This window comes from Anas platyrhynchos, chromosome 3 (genome assembly GCF_047663525.1).
Source record: "Anas platyrhynchos isolate ZD024472 breed Pekin duck chromosome 3, IASCAAS_PekinDuck_T2T, whole genome shotgun sequence".
Taxonomy (NCBI): domain Eukaryota; kingdom Metazoa; phylum Chordata; class Aves; order Anseriformes; family Anatidae; genus Anas; species Anas platyrhynchos.
This window is the reverse complement of record NC_092589.1, coordinates 67,144,683-67,156,381: the sequence shown is the minus strand read 5'-3', so window position 1 is coordinate 67,156,381 and position 11,699 is coordinate 67,144,683. Positions and strand designations below refer to the sequence as shown.

General features: G+C 36.7%; 2 long non-coding RNA genes across 3 annotated transcripts; one reads left to right on the top strand and one right to left on the bottom strand.

Moving 5' to 3' along the window:
* Positions 1 to 200: 200 nt before the first annotated feature.
* On the bottom strand, positions 201 to 6,480 carry LOC106016352 (uncharacterized). Of its 2 annotated transcripts, none has more exons than XR_011808389.1 (3): positions 6,313 to 6,480; positions 3,773 to 3,869; positions 201 to 1,312 (listed from the first exon to the last, which is right to left on the bottom strand). It is a non-coding gene; the product is annotated as an uncharacterized lncRNA (long non-coding RNA). The 2 variants fall into 2 exon arrangements; XR_001188991.5 differs by lacking the exon at positions 201 to 1,312 and adding an exon at positions 1,828 to 2,388.
* A 1,537-nt stretch (positions 6,481 to 8,017) lies between these two features.
* LOC110352287 (uncharacterized) lies at positions 8,018 to 10,979 on the top strand. Its single transcript, XR_002401007.3, has 3 exons — positions 8,018 to 8,138; positions 8,234 to 8,326; positions 10,809 to 10,979. It is a non-coding gene; the product is annotated as an uncharacterized lncRNA (long non-coding RNA).
* The last annotated feature ends 720 nt before the right edge of the window (positions 10,980 to 11,699 follow it).

Sequence of the window (11,699 nt, the reverse complement as noted above, 5' to 3'; positions counted from 1 at the left end):
CTGGATGGCTCGGAGGAACCCCGTCTGCCCCAGAGCTTCTGTTTTTGCTGTCAGGGAGTTGTACCAGTGGCAATGATAGCATAAACACCTATTTAGGAATAAAGGTCTCTTACTGCACACTTCTGAGAATTATCCGAAGCTGACTTCTAATTTGCAGCCATGTTTTCTTTATTGCCACTCTTTTATCATATGTTTTTTGACATTGTTCTGACCATGTGTTTTATGCAACATTGTTGCATAAGTTAAATTAGTCTTTCCCTTTCCCAGTGTTTTGCCTTCTGATTTACTTATGGGAGACAATCATTCCTTCCCAAACTTCTCTTGAAGATACCAAAAAAGCCAGACTCTTTCAGAAACATGGTTCTTGGTTTGCTGTGGTTCTTGTCTAGCTTGTGGACATAGATTTCCTTTCAGAGAAAACAATGATGTGGAGAACAGTTGGATGCACACCAAGATCAGGCCTAAGGATGGTATATATATGTGTTCATTGCATATAAGCCATACAGCAGCTGCAGTGCTCATGAGTAGCATTCCTCTGATGTGCTCCTGTTTGTATTTTTGTTTGATCAGAACTGACCAGAACTGTGGATCTGTGACCTGTATCATTCAGACCTCTCCCTCTCCACTAGAACTGTTCTTCCTCATGTGCCCTGAAACTATTAAGCATTGCATGCCATTGTCTCATAACCATTCTGTGAGTAACCAAAACACACAGGCTTACTCCTTATTTATTACGTGCTGTAAAGTGTGAAAGATAGTGTAAAAGGTCTCATAGAAACATAGATCTTTATGCATAAATTGAATATCCATTCATAAAGTCTTTCTGGTCTCTGACATGATAAATTTTTCCACTAATGCCTGAGATCTGATTATAGCCTGCATTATTACCAATGTTATCATTGGTTACAGAATTGTCCGCTACTTAAAAATAAAAAATAAATGAATAAAAACCTATAATTAAAAGAGAGTCTTCAATCAGATGTGCCTTTACAAAGAAGGACCTCAAAGCATGTTCTCAGTTGTGACAGCACTCTCCGACAGGCAGAAAATGGGAAGAATTGTTTCAGCTTCTCATGCTGCTGTGAATTTGATGGTAATTAATTATGTAAATAGATGTGTGTTGTTCATTTTTGTTGACAAAACACACCCCCTTTGCACATGAAGATGAATTGTTGCTTCCCAAAAGGAACCAAGTCCTCAGCAAATGTAAATTTGCAAATAACCTTGCTGTCTTGGAAGTGCTGTATGAGTTTCAATCTATTATCTAAATGTGTCAGTTCTTCAGTGCCAGTCATCCAGTTAGAGTGAGGACCTGAAAAAACGTATTTTTTTAATGCTAAACTTAATTTGACTGAAATAGAGACAAAAAAAAAAAAAAAAAAAAAAAAAAAAAAAGGAATGCCTAAGCATACTACAGTCTGGTTCACACTGTGTCTCTACTCATCTCAGAGACTAACCTGCTCTTAGAAAACTACTGACAAGGAAATTCTTTTAATTACTTGGCTGGAAGATTATAGAACAGAAAAGCAAGACAGCTTCCGCAGCTTTTCCCAAAGATAAGGAAGTGGTTCAATCCACTCAAATAGGCCCTATCAGAGCTTCTTTTTCATTCAAAAAGAAAACATAATCAGAATATATGTTTTTGTATACATGATAAGTCTGAAATAATTTTAGACCCAATTTACATGTTGGGCAAATCATTTCGTCTGCTTTCAGATCCATGTGTAACTCTTTAGTGCCCTCCCCTGTTCCAGTTTGGAACTGCCCATGTCTTGTAGGGAAACACAGATTTCCATCTATGGTTAAGGAAGTAATAATATTGTGACTTTATTCCTAAAATGAAATAATACTGTTGGCTGTTTTCTACACAAATTCAATCATTTTGTTTCAGAACTGGAGAGAACACAATCTCTCCTTTCTTGGAGAGAAAGGAATCAAAGAGCAGTAAAGGAGTGTGCATGTGCTGGCTTTTTATTTTGCACATTTTTTTACCAGTGCTCATGATGATAGTGATTTCTCAGTAAAATACGTCAGAGATGCAAATGGAAACGAATTTCAAGTTAACGGTTAAAACTCACCATTCTAGATTAATCAGAAACTCTTTTATCTGTGTCATTTAGCATTGAACATGTTGTGCATTTTATATGGATCAGTGTGCTAGGTGTGCTATCTAAACGGTGACATTAATCAAAGAAAGAAGGAATGTAAGAGTATCATTAAGAGTGGTGGAGCCACAATACTGTAGAATGAAAACAAGATCTATTGGGCTTGCACATGCAGGAGACTTGCATCATCAGTAGCTGATGGTACTTGATGGTCAGTTCTTCATGGATGGTGGACAATCAGTGTGTGCCTGGAGCCTCACTGCATGCCCCAGCAACACCGGTCCTGTGCAAAGGCAAGAAGGTCTGATGTACAGTCAAGAGATACAGATTTCCCTAGACTTTTGGAAGAGGTAATCCTTGCCTGCAGAAGGGTTATAACTTCACATCTTTGGTGCAGTGCATCAATAATACTTACTTAGACAATGTCTGCTTCATTTCTTTCTTAGTAAAGAATAATTTTCCCATGTGTTACTCTCTCATCTGCCTGTCACAACCTCCTTACGGGAAGCAGAATTCAATAAGTTAAGCTGCCAAATTCTGCTCTTTCCTTTGCCCTAGAAAATAGATTCAGTTCATAGCTTGGGTTAACATTGCAACCAATGCTGACACGAGAGGTATCAGTATAAGTGGCATGAGGTGATTTTGTTGTTGTTTTGTTGTGTTCTCTTTCCATTATAATTTTCTGGGATAATTCTGTAATTGTAATACTTGGGTAGGGAGAAATTTAAATCCTGCTTTCCACTGGTTTCCTTCTGTCATGCAATGTGTACTAAGAAAAGAATCTGTCCATCTGTCTTCCTTTGGTACACAGGTCCTTTTTTCATAACTAAAATTGGATCTTATATCTTGCAAGACATTTATATGGGTAGCTTGTCTTAAAATGATATAAAGACAAGTAAATGGAAGAAAGACAGACAGTAACTAGAATATATAGGTCAAAGTTTTCTTCATCCTTCAGATAATCCAGTTATTTCAAAAAGAAGCAGAAAGTAATCTTAAAAGCTGAGCTTATAGAAATCAATTATAAACATTGCTTCAAAATCCCCCATGAATTTAATATTTCATTTTTTTTTAATTTTACATATCTCAGTAAAAACAAACAAACAAAAAAAAAAGTTAAAAACAAAACAAACCCCACCAAAATATATAGCTTTTTTGCTGGTTACTGCAAGTGAATATTTTCAAATGGTCATTTGAAAATTTTCTGTTTCCAAGTATTTGGACTGACTGTGCCAAGACTGAACTGAATATTTGCAGCATTTATCAGAACATCTGAAACAACCTGTAGCTAATTTGTATTTTGGACTTGATAATCACACTTGATAATGATTATCTATCTCTACATGTGAATCTGTGCAGAGTTCACTTTAAGATCAAGGCTTCAAGATATTCACATGCAGTGTTGTACTCATAGACACGTAGACAGATATCTGCCCATAGCAGTTCAACATTAGAAGGAACAGGGAGTACTCTTCCCAGCTAAGGCTAGTTAGGAAAATCAGTCTTTTATTATAGAACAAAGAAATCAATATTTCAGCAATGCACCTTGATAGGCAAGTAGTATCATTTTGAGGTTTTGCTAAGCATGAATCAATACTATTATTGTTTATTTTATACTATTCAACCACTGAAAGAATTTTCAAAGCCAGTAACACCAGTGAGCTCACCTTCCTGAAGCTCCCATGCTGGCTTGCAGTACTGTCTGCCAATGGCCATTCCGACTCGATTCTTTTTTCATCACTGCATCACCGCGAAGCAGAAGCACTGAAACATATGAGAACTATTATGTTTCTGTGCCTCTATCTCCAAAGACCAGGATAATCTATCTTTATCTGTCTTTTGCTGAAAATAAATGTTGGGGCACAGAGCCATATATGGCTGCTGCTCACAACAATGAGAGATTTTGTAGCTGTTGCAAAGCCTTCAAAAACAAGATGTTATAGTAGGCTAAACCTCTTTAAAAGCTTCTGGGTTTAACAGTAGCTCTCTGAGAAGGATAAAGGTAAGAAATGATTAAGCTTTTGTAAGTATTCAGAGAGCTGAAACAAAAACAGCTTACATCTGAAATAAAGACAAAAATGAATGGGTTTTGCTATATGATGGTTTTCATATCTGTGAGGTGCAGGATGACAAAAATAGCTGGGAAAAAAGTCTACAAGAGGCAATTAGAAACATGGGTGAAAATAGAGAGAGAATTTTTGGTCTAAGTGTTATTGAGTGCGGGATGTTTATCAATTAATTTCACTTGCGTTCAGGAAATGTGAAAGTACCTTTTTTTTTTTTTTATAATGAACTGCTTTGTAGCTGTGATATACTGGCCTCTGCCCCTGTTTGAAATAACTCAAAAGACCTCAGACTCAGGCTAGAAAGATGTAACATCATCTTTTCTTTGAAAGTGAGAATTTGGCTGTAATGTTTAATTTATTCTGAAATACTATGAATTGTATAGCATTAAAGTATTCCTTACTGAGCTGGAGTATCTGTGAGTAACAGGCAGCAAATGAGTCAGTTGTCTGTTCCTCACTAGAGACAGCACACAGAAATCTGAATCATGGGTATTATTATCCTTTATGATTCCAGGTGAAAGTGGGAAAGGTTAACCAAAATCTTCCAGCAGATGACTGCAATCCATTCTAATGCAGTGTTGAATACTGCTGATTTCTAAGTGTGCAAATACCTTGGTGTTGTGAGTTACAAATTAGATCCCTCAAGACATATGGGAGCAGACATATTTCCATTTGTAGGTTCTTAGGTTATCTCACTTCTACAATCTATTTGACTTTTTAGCAGAAAAGAATGGTTTCAAACTGCAGTTGGTTTATTTTGACAAAATACTTCTTAACTTTCTTTTATGGCAAAGAGTGTTTTTGACTTGTCAGCCTGCAGCCTGAGGCAGGAAATTTCACACAGGATCTTAAACAAAACTAATTTAATGGTGTTCCAGTAGTGGCTGTGAAAGGGTGAGGCTTTATCAGTTATGAGATTTCTCTGCTTTGCAATACTTTCTAGAGAAGAGATAGTATTTTTGAACCACCTGCTTGGAAAAAACAACAGTCTTCATTCCACAAGGCAGAAGCTCCGAATGATCTCTGCTAACATTCGGATTAAAGCTTGCCTTCAAGTTTGGTCTATTTTCTGCCCATCACTTCTTGTCGGTGCTCTTGGCATCAGCTGAAATTACCAGCTCTTTGGGATGCTCAGCTGCTCTTTCTTCAACCTCAAAAAGGTGCAGAGCCTAACACTACTAACTCTACTTCAGCCTTCCTTTTCTTCTAGGAAAGAAAGCCCTCTATCAGGTGACACTACTTCTTGTCCCAGGTTGTTGACTAGTGATATATTCAAAAACATAAATGCAATCAAAGAAATAGTTCAAGCAAATAGGATTATGTTGCAGCCTTTGAACTGGAGTATATTTTGCTCAGTGAAATGCAGAGAATTCCCCTCCCCCAAGCATTTCTTCTTAATTATTCAAAGTCCTATACCACAGGTTTTTTTTTTTTTTTTGTTTTTTTTTTTTTTTTTTTTTTTCCAGAAGATACTGGTTGGATTTTATGTCTAGCATGCTGTGAAGATAGAGTAATTCAAATTTTCAAAATGAAAATTAAACATACTGCAAAAATAATTTACTGAAACTCAATATGTCATATAATAAGAAAATGTCATTGCTGTGAGTAATCTAATTCACTGACCAAACTGTTTATAAAACTAAATTACATTTCAGATTGCATATTACCTAGCTGTGTATTAGTTTACATATAACTGTGCTTTTGTTTTATGACTGCTAATTCTTCTAGTTTGAGAAAGAACCTGATGATATTTCTGTATTAAGGTAATGCTTCCTTTAGTAGTAAATGTTGCACACCTGAGGTAAAAGCAGATATAAGTGTTTCAGATATAAAGTTTTATTCAGATGCTATGTTAGAGATATAAGCAATTTATTCTGTTCAAAGCAGCAAAAGTTAACGAGGGGTAAGAATTACGTGTGAAGAGAGATCTATTTTTTACACATGTAAACCAATGACAGCCTCAGGTTATCTATTACAATGTCATTAAATATATCTGAAATTTATTTTCATTATGTATGTTTAGCTTATGTGATTCATTATAAATTATTTAGAAACAAAATTATGTGTCATGGGAATGTTGTGCAAAATCATGAAGGATTTTTTAGTGGTTCTCCTTCAGCATTTCTCTAAAGAAGTCTTACGTTTCTGCAGCACAGCACCAGACCACGAAAGTATTTACAATAGTCTGATACCAAATCAAATAATCCACTGTCAGCTCCTGCAAGTACAAAGAGTATATCTTAATAGTAGAGTGGTCAATAACTGGTAGGGGGTACAACTGGGACAGCTCACCTGAAGTAACATAAAAAAAAAAAAAAAGGATATTGCAGGTATTGCATGATGGAATGCCGTGTTGAGCCATATAAAGGGGGGTAGAGGAAGAAGGGGTGGGGCTTTTGGCTGACTGACTTGTATCAGGTGGTAAGTGGCTGCCTTTATGTGGTATGTTTTTTCCCCTCTAATTCCTTGTCTAATAAACTGTCTTTCTCTCCACCCATAAAGTTTCTCAGTTTTGCTCTTCCTCTTCTCTCTACTGTCCTGCTGAGGAGGGAGGGGGGAGTGAACAAGCAGCAGTGTAGGTTCTTGGCTGCTGGCTGAGGTCAGTTCAAACAAAGTCCCATGTAAACTTCGAGTACCTTTCAGCTAGAGACAGCAACTAGAACTGTTCCCCTGGATGCAGGTAGGAGGTATTTTGACTTTTGCAGCTTGAGGTGTAATCAGTTTGGGAGCAAGGGCAGAGCTGGAACAGAGTCCTGGGTCATGGGCAGGGGTGGGGAGGCTGGGCACGGCCTATGTGCCCTTACAGAAATGGCTAGTGTATTTGTGAGATGTAGCAAGGTGAAATCACTTTACCGCAATGCAACTCACAGCTATTGCCAAATCGCAAAAGGAATAAACTGCAAACCATCCTTTTGGCACAAAAACGTCAGTAATCTTTCTGCCTTAAGAATATCTGTGCTGTGAGAGGTATCTGAAGCTACCTAGTCATATGTATAGGGCTTTGTTAATTCTGTCACTTTTTGCCTCAGACCGTAAAGTATTTTTTTCTAGCAGATTCCTTATCTCTTAACAGTAGATTGCTCCTTTGTTCTCTTCTGATTACATCTTCTGTTTCCTGTAGCTGATGTTTTTCATCATTATCAAGTTATTGCCTTTGAGAGTGATGCTTTGTGTCTTTCAAACAGTTAATTTCCTTGATGTATTTTACTTTATGTTGCACTTTTGTCTAGCATTTATTGGGTTTGCTGAATTTTTTTTTTTCTCAGCTATATTTAGCAGCATACTGTTATGTATTCTTTTATCTTCCTCTGTCTCTTTTGTTCTAAATTTGTCCATAAAACTTCATTATTCTTCCTTTAGAGCCTCCTTTTCTGTTTCCCTATTCCTTCTCCCAATCAGCTGATCAAGCTTTCTTGAGATCTTTGAAGCTTTTGTTCCACTGGAAGTCCCTTGCTGAACTCAACAGCTTTGACCTAGTGATTAATTTACTTCACAATTACACGTCTTTTCTTTTTGTTAGTTTAACTCTGGTCACTTATTCTTCTCTTCAACTTCTTTCAAACACCATTTCTCAAAAGCCTGGCAACCTTGCCTCTGAGGAGATTGGACCATCTGCTGGTAAGCTCACAAGATCCTTCAACCCTATGCCATAGAAGACCACTTGGTTTCTTTGCTTTGGAGTCAGGCTAGGGGATCATGTTCTTCACGGCTAATAACATTAAAATAAATTGCTGTGATTTAAATCAGCTGAAGCTCTTTTTAATCTCAGCATGTGTACTAAGCAGCACAATTAGAAGTATTAATCTACCCTGGATGTCATGAAGATGTAGATTGCTGTGACTAAGTCTTTAATCAATAATTAAGAAGCACACACTGCCTTCTCAGAGACAGTTTACTCATAACTTCCGAAGGAAAGAAGCTGAGTTTTTTCAGTCCCATAGATGACTTTTAACTGATTTTAGCAACAGTGAGTGCTTTATATTTATTTTCAATAGTGTTGTAGAGTTTTAGTCAGTTTGTTGTACTCTCTGATGATCATCTTATTGTATATATTTCATTCAGTTGATAATTTTTATTACCATTTTCAACGTAAGTTCTGTTTCATGGCCAAGAAGTCTCCATCTGATATCTTCTTAAACCTATCTTGAACATTCAGTAAGTACTGCATACTCTCATTGAAGGTTTGACTTGTTTTCTTATGTAATACTTCATTCTTTAAAATTTGACTCAGAAATTTATTTCAATGCTCTGATACAGTTATTTTGTATATGCAGTTTCTTTGAACACGAAAGTAACTCCCTAAACCCTTCAATGATCACTAGTGCAAACTTATCACCCAACTTTGTGTATATTGCTACTCTTCTGTACTACAACAGATAGAATGTCTTGTAATAACAAGTGTTGTTACCTTCCTTTAAAGTGACAGAGATAATTCTGTCTAGGGAGTGTTATTTTAGCAGTTGCTAAGCATATACTTCAGAGCAGAAAGCACATGGAAAATGATGCAGATGAAAGCAGATGGCCTTCTCAAACTATTTGTCTGCGAACTTATAAAATGACTTATGAAAATGCAATGTATGGAGATAAATTACAGAAGGACCAGTTGTGTTGTATGTAAAAACCATGCCTGGGGGAACAAGGGCAAGAAGACACAATTCTACTAACCAAAATACTATAAGCATGCTGAAAATTTGAGTGCCTTTATACTAAAACATTCTGGTATATGAAATTAATTCTGGAAAAAAAAATCTTTTGATTGAAAGCCTTTAAAAAAAAAATCAATAAGTTTCCTAAGGACCTGTTAAGAAAAACAAAAACAAACAACAACAACAAAAATCCACCTTGTCCCAATTTTACAGATGAGGAAATTCAAAAGACAAATAGGAGCATTTTGTGAGAAAGCAGAAAAACTCCTCTGCCTCTCTTTCTTTAGCTATGGTATACACTCACTAGTGTTTCCAGATATTTAAGCCAGAGTCTGTATGCTGTATCCTTTCAGCAAATTTACAACCCTACATAAACTATGCAAGAACATGATATGAAGGTGGTATTATTAACAGTAATTATATAACTTGTATGATAGTAATGTTCATTAAAGCAAATAAGTGGCCCTCTGTTGCCTATTTAAACCCTTAGAGTATAAAGGGAAATGGCTTTATGCTAGTGATCAAAATGTACTTTTAAAAATTCATTAAAATGGTGTCTTTGTAGTCTTTTTTTATGTGGACATGGTGTCAGATTTTTGAGATGCAGGATAATTGCTGCAGTCAGCCATAGAATCAGTATTTAGGTACCTGAATACTAAAATAACTGCATACATAGAGTAGCAGTACAAACAAAAGCCATATTTTATGGTATTTTACTCCTTGTACCTGGGATAGACATGTGACTAGGGAAATCTAGTTTTCCTCTCACCTGCCCACAAGTTGTAGCCATTCAAATAAACTAATCACTAAGTAGTAGCAGTAATATATAGCTATGAGAGCTAGAAGAGAAGTAACTATTGTTTTCCATTGTCGTTGCTTCTTATTCCTGCAGTTTAGCTACAACCCTTGTCTGATCATGTTATGTGTTGGAGGATCTGAAGTAGAGATCCATGGTTCATACTTTGGGTTGCATTTAACTAGTCGTAAAATGTAATTACCAAAACCAGGCCACAGTAAGAATACATCTTTCATGATATTGTTGGATATAGACAGTGAAGTTTAAGGAGATAAATAGATTAAAAACACCAAAATAAATCTTTTATTTTCTTGAGGAAATAAGTATATGAAACAATTAGAGAAACATGAGAAATGCTGTAGGTGGAAGGTTTCTAACCTTCTGACCAGGATAGAAGTTCAGGGTGTATTGCTTGTGTCACATGCAGTAAACAACAGATAACTGCAAGCATAGAGGAAGAAAATAAATATTTGACAACATGATATTAAAACTAAACAGACCATTTCTTCAGCTTGTATTGAAAAGTGTCTATCTATTGATTCTCATAGAGGTTTGCTGGTTTACGTGTGGCTTGTCCTGAGAAAATGTTTCTTTGATTATCCCTGGGTGGTCAGAGATACTACGCATAGAGAATGAACTAATCAACAGAATAAATATTTAGCCTGCCTCACTATACCTGCAGCTTGGATGTTGGTTCAACTTGTGCCAGAGAAGAGCTGGTTTTAGTGTTCATATCCTGAGAAGTTTGAGTATAGACAAACTGGTATGGTGGTAGACACTTGCAAGCTATCCTCTGTTATCTTATCTGCTGAAAGGGGAGCTGTTTACCAGGGCAAAGCTTTTACCCCTTGACAGTATAGAGATATGAACTGTGATAACAAATACTTGTATTGATAATGCTTATATTTGTTTTAATTAAAATGCCCCCAGCTGATCAAAATGTTACAAGAGAAGATTGAAGGGTTTATGAAGCAGCAATGCCTGTTTTCTTGTCTGAGTAAGTCAGACCACATGAAGTTTGCCACCGTACCCACGTTTTTCCCATTAAAGCTGCTCCATGGAAGCAGGAAGCATTCTTGAGGGAGTCCAGTAGGGTGCACTAGGAGGCTACTACACATGCAACTGCTGGGAAATTGCACTAAGATCAAACAACGTGAGGATTAATTTGTTTCTGCTGTCTTTTTTTCTTTTAAAGGTGACTACATTAAATTGGAAAACAACAGTACCATTTAAGAATGATCAAAGCTGTCATGTAAGAAATTGCAGGGAATTTTAACATATTCAAGACTATATCACCATGCTGGATTGGACTGCTTTCCTCAGAGAAGTGTTTTAAATACAATTTCATTTTGTGAGCACTCTACAATTGCCTCAGAATCATTCATAACGTGATTGAGGTCAGCGATTTTGTCTCAAAGTAGGTCCCACTAATCACTCGGCTTCATGTGTTATTGGTTGTGAGGAAGACTCTAATTACATTTCTACCCTGCAAAGGGGATGGTTAACACAAAGAAATCTCATCTCCTTTTATGATGTGTTCAGCCCAGCAGTTACTTTTGTTCTAAATTGGGCCTGGCAGCCTCCAGGGTGAATGATTGATGTGTCAGTGTGCTAACAGAAGCCAGAACCAATTCTCTTGTCTGACACCTCCTTTCCTCCTCTGAATATTAATGATGAGTGACCCAGCTGAATGAATGAAAAGTGCATGCATCCCTCGTGGCTCTGTGCAGATGCTCAGAGATGACAGCAGGCCTTGCCCAGGAGAGGACACAAAACCATAAAGCCATCTGGTATTATGTAGTGAGCTTAATCTGTTCACTGACTTGGTCAAATGCTTGGTAAATCAAACGTTGACAGGAGAGGATTCATAATATTTATGCTTAAAAAATACAGTCAAAACATTGCAGGGAAAACTAGCAATCTTAGATGAACTCATGTAACAACACAGTATAGCTCAGATTTCGTTCTGGAAGGACAGGCAAGAAGAATATAAAATTGTTTTAGATAAGAGCAATAAGCCATTAATTTGCTTTAATAGTGTCTTCAGTTACACCAGAACTGGTTTCAAACAGCACAAGGTACTGAT